Genomic DNA, 15,000 nt, shown 5'->3' with positions numbered 1-15,000 from the left:
AATCCCATTTTTTCAGACGTAACTGCGGTGTAAACGGAAACGCGACCTGAATGCAACCGGATTGTGACTTTTACGTCATGTTGGGGCAAACTACCTCATTTGTGTGCACAGGAAAAGACGCAACCTGCCAGTGGAAGTGGAGATACGTCATCACAACATCCGGTTTCGGTGAGCAATGTATTTTTCCGGCGGATGGATTTTCGGTGCGTCACTACAAGTCAATAGTGTGCAAAAAAAAGGCTACATGTAATATATGAAGATATATATTCTCTCCCTTGTGGAGGGGGTCCGGTCTGATCCGATGGCCATGGATGACGTACTGGCTGTCCAGAGTCAGGACCCAGGATGTACCGCTTGCCTGTGTATCGGCTTGGGACATCCCTGCGCTGCTGATCCGCCTCCGCTTGGGATGGTTTCCTCCTGGCTCCGCTGAGAACAGAACTCTCACTGCTGTGTTGGATCCGCTTTGGACTGGACTCTCGCGGCTGTGTTGGATCCACTATGGATTGAACTTTCACAGTATCATGTTAGACCCGCTCGACATCTATTGCTTTCGTCCTCTCCAAGGTTCTCATAGTCACCATTGTCACCGACGTCCCACTGGGTGTGCGTTTTCCTTGCCCTTATGTGGGCCTACCGAGGATGTCGTAGTGGTTTGTGTTGTGGTTTGTGCAGCCCTTTGAGACACTAGTGATCTAGGGCTATATAAGTAAACATTGATGGATTGATATATACATTATATAATTTAATTCCAAAGACATAGCGATTGTTGATGGACCAGAATGGACGGGTATGCTCTGGCTTATCAGCTTACATGTTACATACATTGTGTAAGTTGTTTACGTAAATGAGTTGAAAAATAAAGTAGAGGACGCTGATTAACAGCCATAAAAAGATTAGACTCCTCTATATAGCCATTCAAACTTTATATTATTTTCAAGTAAAAAACACAAAGTTTTAAGGTGTGAAGACTTTTATTTTATTTTGTAGTAGTAGAAGAAGCGACTTCCTTGTTCATTACTGGAATCCGGTCAAGTCAACTTAGTTTTTTTCAACTTTATCGAACTGCACAACATGCAAGTGATGTCGAGGTGCCACATTGGGGCCTGTGTGAGTGTTTTTAATGGAGTCTGGTCAATATCACATTTTACAGTCAGCTGGAAACAAATCTGATTTAGAAAAAAATCTGATGTGTGCCAATTTGGTCTGTAGTGTAAACATAATCTTTGCCAAATTTAAAAATAGTTTCGCAAAGGCCTGGGCGATTATATGATTACGATTGATGATGGTGATACATTTTAGGTTGATCGTGGTGATCAGCTGTGAGTATATATTAGCTGGATCAAACATGGCAGAAATGTTTGTGACAACAGTCAATTGGAATCTATCTTTTACTGCCCTATTTCCGGTTACAAGGTACTCAGAGGTAAATAAAATCATAGAATTAAGGGAATGACCGAACTTGGAGTTAAATGTGCAGCTGAGGGTATCAAAATAAATGTCAGCCATAGCCTGGAGTTATCTAAGGGCCGATTTACAGAATCATGGTCGGAATCAAGCCAGGGGGCAGCACTGCACCCCTCTCAGGCCATCTATGTGCCACCGGGACAAGCGGCCACTTAAAACTACAGAATTAACGCCAAAATACAGAGCCCAACAATTTCCAAATGACTTATATGTGTCAGTTAATACATATTTTTTGCAAATATGATGACTAATTATCATCCAAAAGCTGTATGAAAAACACCTAATGCTCAGGCTAGCCAATTGTGGAAGCGATCATCGATATTCATTACTAAGTTAATAACTTGTTAATAACCACGAGTGTTGAAATAATAACTGATGCATCCTTGTGTGTGCTTTCTCTTACTTGAAACTCTAAGCATTTATAGTTATGGTTTGAGTTTATTTTGAATATGCATACAGTTACAATATGAAATGTAACATTTCTCTTGTTTCTCATAATTGGAATTGGAGCAGAACTTATTTCCACTAAAAGTGTGTTCACTCCCCGTCCTCAAATTGTAACAAAAATTAAATGCATCAATAATAAATATTAAAGTTATTGTGAATAAATATTTATGTAAATTATGCTTCACGTAATGAGAAGAATAAGATTATCCCAAAATGTTTATAAGGATTTTTTTTTCTTTGTACTCGGTAAAAGCTTTATAGCAGTTTCTTAAACTGGATCATACCAGTACATTGATAGACTTTTTAGCTAATTGGTACATTGTTATGTTACTGTGCTTTTTCTTTCTTTATTTTAAATTTGATTTATTTGCTTTGTGGTTTACGCAGTATGTTAATAAAATGTTGAACTAATCCCTGGTTTCTTTGGTTTTTAGTACATATGCTTCAAAACAGGCATGTTAAAAACAAAAATAAAAAAAATCGAGATTAGATGACAAAGAAAAATAATTGTGATTATTTTGTGCCATATCACACGGCTCTAGTATTGCATTGCTTTTTAAAAATGTGTGATTGACCTATTGCCCAAAGTCATTGAGCATCTGTCTTATGATTATAAAACTTTATCACTTGTATTGGAGCCTCTCAAAGCAATACAAAATAACACATAAGCAGTATCTAAAGCATTAAAGGCCTACTGAAAATAGATTTTCTTTTTCAAACGGGGATAGCAGGTCAATTCTATGTGTCATACTCGATCATTTCGCGATATTGCCATATTTTTGCTTAAAGGATTTAGTAGAGAACATCGACAATAAAGTTCACAACTTTTGGTCGCTAATAAAAAAGCCCTGCCTTTACCGGAAGTAACAGATGATAACGTCACCGGTGTGAGGGTTTCTCACATCCTCACATTGTTTACAATGTGAGCCTCCAGCATCAAGAGCTATTCGGACCGAGAAAGCGACAATTTCTCCATTAATTTGAGCGAGGATGAAAGATTTGTGGATGAGGATATTGATAGTGAAGGACTACAAAAAAAATAAAAATAAATAAATAAATAAAAAATATAAAATAAAATTTCAAAAAAAAGGCGATTGCATTGGGAGCGATTCAGATGTTTTTAGACACATTTACTAGGATAATTCTGGAAAATCCCTTATCTTTCTATTGTGTTGCTAGTGTTTTAGTGAGTTAAATAGTACCTGATAGTCGGAGGAGTGTGTCCATGTGTGTGTTGACGCCAGTCTCTGAGGGAAGTCACGGCAGCTGCATGGACGGCGCAAGCTCCACTGATCTTTTTACTACAATTTTCTCACTGAAACCTGCCGGTTGATAAGTGGTCGGGATCCGTGTTCGCTTGACCGCTCTGATCCATAGTAAAGCTTCACCTTTGGGAATTTTAAACAAGGAAACACCGTGTGTTCGTGTGGCTAAAGCAGTGGTTCTTAACCTGGGTTCAATCGAACCCTAGGGGTTCGGTGAGTCTGCCTCAGGGGTTTGACGGAGCCTCTGCAGTGGAGGTCAAGACACAACCGACTTATCTTGTAAATAAAAACGTCTCCCTACTGGCGTATTATGGATACCTCCAAACATTGTTTCCTCTGATTTGCAGGTGTGTAATTTGTTGTGAGTTCATGCACTGTGTTGGTTTTGTTCTTTGGACAAGGTGAAGTGAAGTGAATTGTATTTATAAAGCGCTTTTACATAGTGAAACCCAATATCTAAGTTAAATTTAAACTAGTGTGGGTGTCACTGGGAGCAGGTGGGTAAAGTGCCTTGCCCAAGGACACAACGTCAGTGACTAGGATGGCGGAAGCGGGGATCGAACCTGGAACCCTCTAGTTACTGGCACAGCCACTCTACCAACCGAGCTATACCGCCCCACAGGTGATGTTTACCTTCACCGGTGAAGGTGATGTTCATGCACCGTTCATTTTGTGCACCAGTAAAAAAATATATACCGGTAACTTTGTCTTGAATTTGAAAAAAAACAAAACATTTTATTTTTTACTAAAGAAGGGTTCGGTGAATGCACATATGAAACTGGTGGGGTTCGGTACCTCCAACAAGGTTAAGAACCACGTAGCTAAAGGCTAAAGCTTCCCACTTCCATCTTTCTACCTTGACTTCTCCATTATTAATAGAACAAATTGCAAAAGATTCAGCAACACAGATGTGCAAAATACTGTGTAATTGCGATGAAAAGTGATGACTTTTAGCCGCAAATGGTGGTGCGCTAATATGTCCCCTCCAACCAATAACGTCACAAACACGCGTCATCATACGCGTCATCATTCCGCGACGTTTTCAACAGGAAACTCCGCGGGAAATGCAAAATTGTAATTTAGTAAACTAAACCGGCCATATTGGCATGTGTTGCAATGATAATATTTCATCATTGATATATAAACTATCAGACTGCGTGGTGGGTAGTAGTGGGTTTCAGTAGGCCTTTAATGACAAGAAAGTGTTCTTGTGGCCTAATATACCTACATGAACATCAAACAAGATAGAGGAGAAAAAAAGATAAAATGCATGACGAGAAAAGTTAAAAACTATAATAAAACTGGCAGTGCTGAGTGGCAAGCTGGTCCAATTCCAGTCATTTCTCTGAGTCACTTTCAAGATAAAGTGTCCGAGCAATGAACGCCTGTAGCTGGCCACTTCATCGCTCAGCTGTCCAGCACAACAGAAAACATTTCAGCAATGCTTCTGGCCCGCACCGAGAGGCAAGTGTGTATTTGCGCATGTGGGTGGGTGTGTGCGTGTCTACTGAGGGCCGGTGGGGTCAGCCAGGGGTGGCACAGACGGCGAGCGGAGATGGACAGTTGTCCGCGCTCAGCTTCCAAACCAACGGAAGCACGAGCTAAGCGGAGTCGATCCAATGGTGTTCTGTCGAGCAATCCCGTCTTGTAAGGAGTCCAGCGAGCTCTCCCACTCTGGACAGCTTGTCTGGGGAGCCACATGTCTCTCGTTTGGACCGCTGCAGAAAAAGACAACAGCCGGTTTCCTTCCCACACCATTTCTCTCTCTCTCTCTCTCTCTCTCTTTAGTTTCATTTAGTTTTATGCACAACGTCCTTTTCCCGTAAGACCAATTAGTCAATACTAAACTATACGTCGCTGGAGACAACAGGAGTCTTTTGTTTCTTCGAACAGCGGGAGATCCGTGATGGAAGAAAGTGATGTGATCTGAAGGATCCAAGAAGCAGGAGGATGAAGAGAAGAAAAATAAACATTGTTTGCAAAGTCTTTCAAGACTTAATTGGCTCATGAAAAAAGACAACGTGTTGAAATACTTTTGCCACATTTGTCCAGCTAGTGCACAGGTGTCAAACTCAAAGCCCGGGGGCCAGATCTGGCCCGCCACATCATTGTATGTCGCCCGCAAAAGTCTGGAAATAATATGCGTCTTTTCTTACTTTCCATTTTGACAGAATAAAATGTACTGCAAGCAACTTCATATATTTTAAACTTGATTTATTTAAGTTAAAATCAAAATAAGTACCTAAATATCGCCTTGACCCATGAATTTAAAGCAAGTTACCCATTGTATTATGCCCTGTAAATTGATTTTCATAGTAAAAAACTGCCGAAATGTAACCCTATATAAAAACTAAACTGTGGTATCGCTTAAAAACAGATTTTATAGTAATAACTATGGTAGAGTTTTTTAATTATCATTGATATGCTGTAAAAAAACAAATCGATGATATGTTGTTTTTTTTTTAATGTACAGTGTACATAAAAAAATAAAAATAAAAATAAAAAGAGATATAGTCATATGCGTGGAGTTTGCATGTTCACCCCGTGACTGCGTGGGTTCCCTTCTTGTACTCTGGCTTCCTCCCACCTCCAAAGACATGCACCTGGGGATAGGTTGATTGGCAACACTAAATTGGCCCCTAGTGTGTGAATGTGAATGTGAATGTGAATGTTGTCCGTCTATTTGTGTTGGCCCTGCGATGAGTGGGGGACTTGTCCAGGGTGTACCCCGCCTTACGCCCGATTGTAGCTGAAATACGCTCCAAATAGGCAAAACGGATGGATGATGGATGTTATTCATTGTTACAACCATAGCTGCCATGTGGCCCTCAATGAAAATTAGTTCGACGCCCCTGATTCTAGTGTAACGTCTTCACTCAATTACCCCATTGCATTTCTTGTACGGGGAAGATTTCCACAAAAACATTCAGCGGAGAAGTGGGTTATGGGTCTTGGTAAGGCATTTACCAAATGTGGCACAGTGAGCCTCTTCTCAGAGACAGTAATAGTTCTGCTTACCCTAAACGTAGACTTTATAGAAATTCCAAAGTAATTTATTTTGGATTTGACCAAAGTGAAGTTAGTTTAGTTAGCATGTTCAAAGAATATCAGAATCATAAATACTTGATTAATCCCCGGGGAAAATTTGGGTGTTATCGCTGCTCTTCATATATACAGTAATTAGGAAAAAAATAAGAGATAATAAAATTAGCAATACGATAAACAAAAAGTACCAAGTAGGACTGCTCTGATAAGTGCAATATACACATGATTTACATGGTAAAATAACCAGTTGGGCTGTTTGAATCAGGTATTGCACATGTTTAAACATAAAAGTGTAAAGATATACTGGAAATATTGCACAGCTACAGGGTTTATTAAATATATCCAGATTAATACACTCTTAAAGTGATGCATTGTAAAGTTTGATGGCCACAGACAGGAATGTCCTTCAGTGAAGTTCAGTTTTGCAAAGTACTCAGTGGCCTAGTGGTTAGAGCAGGGGTCACCAACGGGGTGCCCGCGGGCACCAGGTAGCCCGTAAGGACCAGATGAGTAGCCCGCTGGTCTGTTCTAAAAATAGCTCAAACAGAAGCACTTACCAGAGAGCTGCCATTATTTTTAAAATTGTATTTATTTACTAGCAAGCTGGTCTCGCTTTGCTTGACATTTTTATTTCTAAGAGAGTCAAAACTAAAATGGAATTTGAAAATCCAAGAAAATATTTTAAAGACTTAGTCTTCACTTGTTTAAATAAATTCATTTATGTTTTTACTTTGCTTCTTATAACTTTCAGAAAGACAATTTTAGAGAAAAAGTACAACCTTAAAAATTATTTTAGGATTTTTAAACACATTTACCTTTTTACCTTTTAAATTCAGTCCTCTTCTTCCCTGACAATTTAAATCAATGTTCAAGTAAAAAAATTGTTATTGTAAAGAAAAATAAATACGTTTTAGTTTAATTCCTCATTTTAGTTTCTGTTTTTTCGAAGAAAATATTTGTGAAATATTTCTTCAAATGTATTATGAATAAAATAAAATAAAAATATTCTGGCAAATCTAAAAAAAATCTGTAGAATCAAATTTAAATCTTTTTTCAAAGTCTTTTGAATTTATTTGAAAATTTTTGTTCAAAATCTAGAAGAAATAATGATTTGTCTTTGTTAGAAATACAGCTTGGTCCAATTTGTTAAATATTGTAACAAAATGCAGATTGGATTTTAACCTATTTAAAACATGTCATCAAAAATCTAAAATTAATCTTAATCAAGAAAAAGTACTGATGATGTTCCATAAATTATTTTTTAAATTTTTTCCAAAAGATACTTTTTCTCTTCTTTTTTTCGGTTGAATTTAGAATTTTAAAGAGTAGAAATTGAAGATAAACTATGTTTCAAAATTTTATTTTCATTTTTTTCCTGTTTTCTCCTCTTTTAAACCGTTCAATTAAGTGTTTTTTTCATCATTTATTCTCTACAAAAAAACTTCCGTAAAAGGAAAAAAAAATGTACGACGGAATGACTGACCGAAATACCCATTTATGTATATATATATATATATATATATATATATATATATATATATATATATATATATATATATATATACTATATATATATATATAGTATATATATGTATATATACTATATATATATATAGTATATATATATATTATATATATATACTATATATATATAGTATATATATACTATATATATATAGTATATATATGTATATATACTATATATATATATATATATATATACACTGTGTATATATATATATATATATATATATATATATATATATATATATATATATATATATATATATACAGTATATATATATATATTTATTTATTTATTAAATGTAAATTAAGCAAATTGGCTATTTCTGGCAATTTATTTAAGTGTGTATCAAACTGGTAGCCCTTCGCATTAATCAGTCCCCAAGAAGTAGCTCTTGGTTTCAAAAAGGTTTGTGACCCCTGGGTTAGAGTGTCCGCCCTGAGATCGGTAGGTTGTGAGTTCAAACTCCGGCCGACATACCAAAGACTTTAAAAATGGGACCCATTTCCTCCCTGTTTGGCACTCAGCATCAAGGGTTGGAATTGGGGGTTAAATCACCAAAAATGCCCGCTACTCCCCTCATCCCCAGGTGGTGAACAAGTGGATGGGTTAAATGCAGAGGACACATGTGTGTGTGACAATCATTGGTACTTTAACTTTAACATGGTGGGATAAGTCTAGCACTGAAAGTGCTCTGTGAGAAGCAAGTCATGGAGTGGGTGAAGGGCATTGTCCAAGATGCTACGCAACTTCGACAGCGTCCTTGTCTCTGACACTGTCGTCAGCTCCACACCAAAGAAAAATGAAAGCGCCTGAATATATTTGTTTTTTAAGTTGCTGGGCCTCCATGAAGTCAAACAGTTGAAGTAAAATCCTTGATTTTCATCATTATATTGAGATATCCAATGAAGTCATGCATTGGACAGCTGTGATTAAAAAAAAAAGTGTATTAAAAAGTCAACGGAACTTCAGGAATTTACACAGGCACGTGAAGGTGCTGGCATGTCGTCTCGTAGCAGCTTGTAGCCTCTGCATTCGAGATGAATCAGCTGCGACAGTGTCTGCTCCAAGCTTTCTGATTGGACAATTAGCACAACACACTGACTAAATGTCACTCAATTAGAGGACTGATTAACCATTCATCTCGGCGCACAGAACAGGAGACGGGAGAGAATGAGCGAGAGTGGGAGAACAGACAGGTACAAATGATAAAAGCTGAACTCCAGCCAGCCGAAGAGAAACGAGTCACACAAACTTTCCACTGAGCCTCCGTAGCGCCGTCTCGTACTCCTACAGGACGCCGCTGCACCTCCGCTGCAGCCGGTTTTCATAAAAAGAAAATCGAGCGGGGGAGGGGGTGATTTTGACAGCGGCAATGAAATAAATAACGGCATAACTATGTGAGCTCACCAGCCATTTGTTAATCAGCCTGAACAGGGATTTAATTTAATGCTTTGGCCGAGGCCTACGCTGGTATGCAGATGGCGTAGAGACGGAGCTGGGTGACGGGTGCAATGGGAGCTGGAGGGATGGTGGAGAGAGGAGGAGGACTGGAGGGAGGTTTTGACACGTACATGCACATACACAGCAGCACGGTGGAGGAATGTGTCGACTGCTGCATCTATACTTGGGTAGATATACAAGCTTACCCGGGGTAAAATGGCCAGTATTACTATTTTACTAAAAACTCATTCTAATCATAGTTATTGGGCTGCAGTCTGTCATTCAGGGGCTTCACTTGGGTCAAAGATCAGCCCTGCGTTTTTGTAGAAGAACCTATCAAATCTTCCATCTTAACATAGGTTACTTTTTCTTAAAAAGGACCTATGATGATTTTAATCTACATTTAAAATACCTCCTTGTGGTCCGGATAATATATATTGGATATACTTTGGTGTAAATGTTGCTTTACAGTCACTTTCATAACCCGTTTTTTGAGTCTCTCTGCACGATGTTCATTTGAGGAGGCGTTTCCAGAATGCAAATGAAACCTCGACCCCCCCCTCTCCAAAAGTGTCATAATTCCATCCATCCATCCATCCATCATCTTCCGCTTATCCGAGGTCGGGTCGCGGGGGCAGCAGCCTAAGCAGGGAAGCCCAGACTTCCCTATCTCCAGCCACTTCGTCTAGCTCTTCCCGGGGGATCCCGAGGCGTTCCCAGGCCAGCCGGGAGACATAGTCTTTCCAACGTGTCCTGGGTCTTCCCCGTGGCCTCCTACCAGCTGGACGTGCCCTAAACACCTCCCTAGGGAGGCGTTCGGGTGGCATCCTGACCAGATGCCCGAACCACCTCATCTGGCTCCTCTCGATGTGGAGGAGCAGCGGCTTTACGTTGAGCTCCTCCCGGATGGCAGAGCTTCTCACCCTATCTCTAAGGGAGAGCCCCGCCACCCGGCGGAGGAAACTCATTTCGGCCGCTTGTATCCGTGATCTTATCCTTTCGGTCATGACCCAAAGCTCATGACCATAGGTGAGGATGGGAACGTAGATCGACCGGTAAATTGAGAGCTTTGCCTTCCGGCTCAGCTCCTTCTTCACCACAACGGATCGATACAACGTCCGCATTACTGAAGACGCCGCACCGATCCGCCTGTCGATCTCACGATCCACTCTTCCCCCACTCGTGAACAAGACTCCTAGGTACTTGAACTCCTCCACTTGGGGCAGGGTCTCCCCCCCAACCCGGAGATGGCACTCCACCCTTTTCCGGGCGAGAACCATGGACTCGGACTTGGAGGTGCTGATTCTCATTCCGGTCGCTTCACACTCGGCTGCGAACCGATCCAGTGAGAGCTGAAGATCCCGGCCAGATGAAGCCATCAGGACTACATCATCTGCAAAAAGCAGAGACCTAATCCCGTGGCCACCAAACCGGAACCCCTCAACGCCTTGGCTGCGCCTAGAAATTCTGTCCATAAAAGTTATGAACAGAATCGGTGACAAAGGACAGCCTTGGCGGAGTCCAACCTTCACTGGAAACGTGTCCGACTTACTGCCAGCAATGCGGACCAAGCTCTGACACTGATCATACAGGGAGCGGACTGCCACAATAAGACAGTCCGGTACCCCATACTCTCTGAGCACTCCCCACAGGACTTCCCGAGGGACACGGTCGAATGCCTTCTCCAAGTCCACAAAGCACATGTAGACTGGTTGGGCAAACTCCCATGCACCCTCAAGAACCCTGCCGAGAGTATAGAGCTGGTCCACAGTTCCACGACCAGGACGAAAACCACACTGTTCCTCCTGAATCCGAGGTTCGACTATCCGGCGAAGCCTCCTCTCCAGTACACCTGAATAAACCTTACCGGGAAGGCTGAGGAGTGTGATCCCACGATAGTTGGAACACACCCTCCGGTCCCCCTTCTTAAAGAGAGGGACCACCACCCCGGTCTGCCAATCCAGAGGTACCGCCCCCGTCATAATTCCTCTTGTGGAAATGTACATTGTTTAAATATACATCTTGAAGACGTCACCACTACTTTTTTTTCCAGACGAGGTCAAAAATAAACGTTATAAACATTAAATAGATTTACCCGGTCACAAAATTAGGTACGCCAGCAGACTTGCCGGTCGATTCGGACTTTGCATTAAAAAAAAAGCTGCTTTTACCAGCATTTATGTCACAGCATGTTGCACGTCTGCTGTTATGCATAGGCCACCAATAGATGAACATAATATGTTATAATGGTGCTAAAAATTTGATTTACATTTAAAGGCCTACTGAAATGAGATTTTCTTATTTGAACGGGGATAGCAGGTCCATTCTATGTGTCATACTTGATCATTCCGCGATATTGCCATATTTTTGCTGAAAGGATTTAGTAGAGAACATCCACGATAAAGTTCGCGATTTTCGGTTGTAAGAGAAATGCCCCGCCTCTACCGGAAGTCGCAGACGATGACGTCACACGTTTGATGGCTCCTCACATATTCACATTGTTTTTAATGGGAACCTCCAACAAAAAGTGCTATTCGGACCGAGAAAACAACAATTTCCCCATTAATTTGAGCGAGGATGAAAGATTGGTGTTTGAGGATATTGATAGCGACGAACTAGAAAAAAAAAAAAAGTTACAAAAAAAAAATGCGATTATATTGGGATGGATTCCGATGTTTTTAGACACATTTACTAGGTTAATTCTGGGAAATCCCTTATCTTTCTATTGTTTTGCTAGTGTTTTAGTGAGTTTAATATTACCTGATAGTCGGAAAGGTGTCTCCACGGGTGTCTCAGGGGAGTCGACGGCAGCTATGGACGGCACAAGCTCAGCTTTTCTCCGGTAAGAAATTACTTTTTAACCACAATTTTCTCACCGAAACCTGCTGGTTGATATGTGGTCGGGATCCATGTTCTCTTGACCGCGCTCTGATCCATAGGAAAGTTTCAGCTCCAGGAATTTTAAACAAGGAATCACCGTGTGTTTGTGTGGCTAAAGGCTAAAGCTTCCCAACTCCATCTTTCTATTGTGAATTCTCCAATATTAATTGAACAAATTGCAAAAGATTCAGCAACACAGATGTCCAAAAAATTGTATAATTATGCCGTTAAAGCAGACAACATTTAGCTGTGTGTGCGCAGCACTAATACTTCCTAAAAACCTGTGACGTCTTGCGTACACGTCATCATTACACGACGTTTCGAAGACGAAACTCCAGGGAAATTTAAAATTGTAATTTAGTAAACTAAAAAGGCCGTATTGGCATGTGTTGCAATGTTAATATTTCATCATTGATATATAAACTATCAGACTGCGTGGTGGGTAGTAGTGGGTTTCAGTAGGCCTTTAAATCACGATTATTTATTTTGCTAATTTTCAAAGTTCTCATTTTTTTAATACATTTTTAAAAGTATGTTTTATAGGCTATTTCCAAGCTTACTTGCTGCACGTTTACTTACTTTATGAGTCAGCAACCAAAATTATGTTTTGTAGCTTAAAACCTGTTTTGAAAAGGTTACTAACAATTATTATACCCAATACCGTGTTCCAGGACCATAAGCCGGTACTTTTTTCCTACGCAGATTTTTTATCGCCATCGACCATAATGTTTTTTATTTAACAAATAGTTTTCATAAAACACTGACAGAGAAACTGAAAAAGTGTGTAAACGTTTGTGCTATGGTGCCATCTTTTGGACGAGTTCGCTGACTGCAGGTGCTGCGGTTTGAACGTCTATAGATTTTCCTTCCGTTTAGTGCTGTGAATCGGAAGTACATGTGCCGTTTTTTTCAACTAATTGTCCATAGCGTTTCTACTGATACGGTTTCTTCATTCATCACTCCTAGAAACGTTCGTAAGTTTTACAGTATAACTAAAACAATTCATACTCAATAAGTCGTCATGTTAAATAGTTCTGTTTTGATGCATAGTTGTACGTGTTATCGTCATGTAACCAAACAAAGAGTCCTTAGCATTAGCTAATATTCTAACACTTTTACAAATGTCTGTATTCACTTATAATTGAATTATTTTTTAACTGTTTCAGTTTCACAAATTCTTCAGTAAATTCACCAATCTGTTTAGTTGATTAGAAAGCTATCTTCCGCAGCTAGTGGGTCTATGACGATTACTTCTGTTTTACAGTTGTGTTACAGTCGTGTTACAGGCACCGTTTGGAAACAATTAAGGTAGGTAAGCTCCTCCCCCTCAATGGCTGAGAGCTCGACCTAATGTCTAAAAATGTACATATGTAACCAGTAGTATTAGTACTAGTGAGCACCTCAAAATTCGATTACGATTACAGGAGCTACGATCTGATTAAAACTCAATTAGTGATACATCTTTTATTTATGTATATTAATGCAGTTTTACAATTGTTTTTTTTTTTCATTAAATAAGCGTTTATCACTTGCAATTTTACAAAACAGTGCATTTGTAATAAGAAACAGTTCAATTAATTCCCATTTCTAATTGATTAAATTGATGAAAATGTGTGCAAAACTGGAGCATGAGTGCCGATAGGAAAGGAGCTGGTCGGATCTCTTGGTGAGGTGCAACGCTGCAGTCAGACAAATTTTAGAAGTGTCTGCATTACTTAATTTACAATAAATGAATCGATTATTGACATTTACTAGTTGATTTTATAATCGTCCACGTCTAAATTTCAATAAATCTAAAAATGGATTATTTCCTCCACCTTTAGTAGTACAAAACCCTGCAAACAGAGGCATCAAAAACTGTGTGCTAGCTGACACCAAAACCTTATAATAAGTCAGAAAAGGAAAAAGTCATCATAGGTCTCCTTTAACCAATACACTATTCTGTCTCACAACCCCTTATGATCTTCGAGAAAATTTTAAAATCACTTTCTACGTCCAACCTTGGCAGAAACAGGCCTGCCATGTTTAAAGACGGAAAGCTGTTCCGCCTTTGTCATCAGTAGGTCATGACAACATTTTAGCTTAGATTTTGACATTTTAGGATGATGAGGTCCAGCGACCCTCCGCGACCCCCCGCGACCCCGAAGGGAATAAGCGGTAAAAAATGGATGGATGTATGAGCCCAAACATTTGATAACACCATGAACACAGACTGTTTGAGTGAAACGCGGTCTTAAATAAATAGTAAAAAAAAAAAAAAGTCTCTTCTTTTTGCATTTTGATGCATTAACTTACACCAGTGGTTCTCAACCTTTTTTCAGCTATGTACCCTGTGAACATTTTTTTTATATTCAAATACCCCCTAATCAGAGCAAAGCATTTTTGGTTGAAAAAAAGAGATAAAGAAGTAAAATACAGCACTATGTCATCAGTTTGTGATTTATTAAATTGTATAACAGTGCAAAATATTGTTCATTTGTAGTGGTCTTTCTTGAACTATTTGGAAAAAAAGATATAAAAAATAACAAAAAAACTTGTTGAAAAATAAACAAGTGATTCAATTATAAATACAGATTTCTACACATAGAAGTAATCATCAACATAAAGTGCCCTCTTTGGGGATTGTAATAGAGATCCATCTGGATTCATGAACTAAATTCTAAACATTTCTTCCCAAAAAAAAAAAACGTTAACATCAATATTTATGGTACATGTCCACAAATACACTGAATATTGCATTGTTGTATTTTTTTTTCACAGTTTATGAACATATTTTGTTGAAGTATTATTCAATAAATATATTTATTAAGGATTTTTGAATTGTTGCTATTTTTAGTATATTTTTTTTTTTAAATCTCACGTACCCCTTGGCATACCTTCAAGTACCCCCCTTTGAGAACCACTGACTTACACTATTATCTGCTAAGG

General features: G+C 39.2%; 1 protein-coding gene across 5 annotated transcripts in view; it reads right to left on the bottom strand.

The window, feature by feature from the left end:
- Positions 1-15,000, bottom strand: part of akt3a (v-akt murine thymoma viral oncogene homolog 3a) — a 138,350-nt gene that overhangs the window by 64,217 nt on the left and 59,133 nt on the right. The gene's annotated exons all lie outside the window — the stretch shown is intronic.

Source organism: Nerophis ophidion, linkage group LG09 (genome assembly GCF_033978795.1).
Source record: "Nerophis ophidion isolate RoL-2023_Sa linkage group LG09, RoL_Noph_v1.0, whole genome shotgun sequence".
NCBI classification, from domain to species: domain Eukaryota; kingdom Metazoa; phylum Chordata; class Actinopteri; order Syngnathiformes; family Syngnathidae; genus Nerophis; species Nerophis ophidion.
This window is presented reverse-complemented; position numbering and strand designations above follow the sequence as displayed.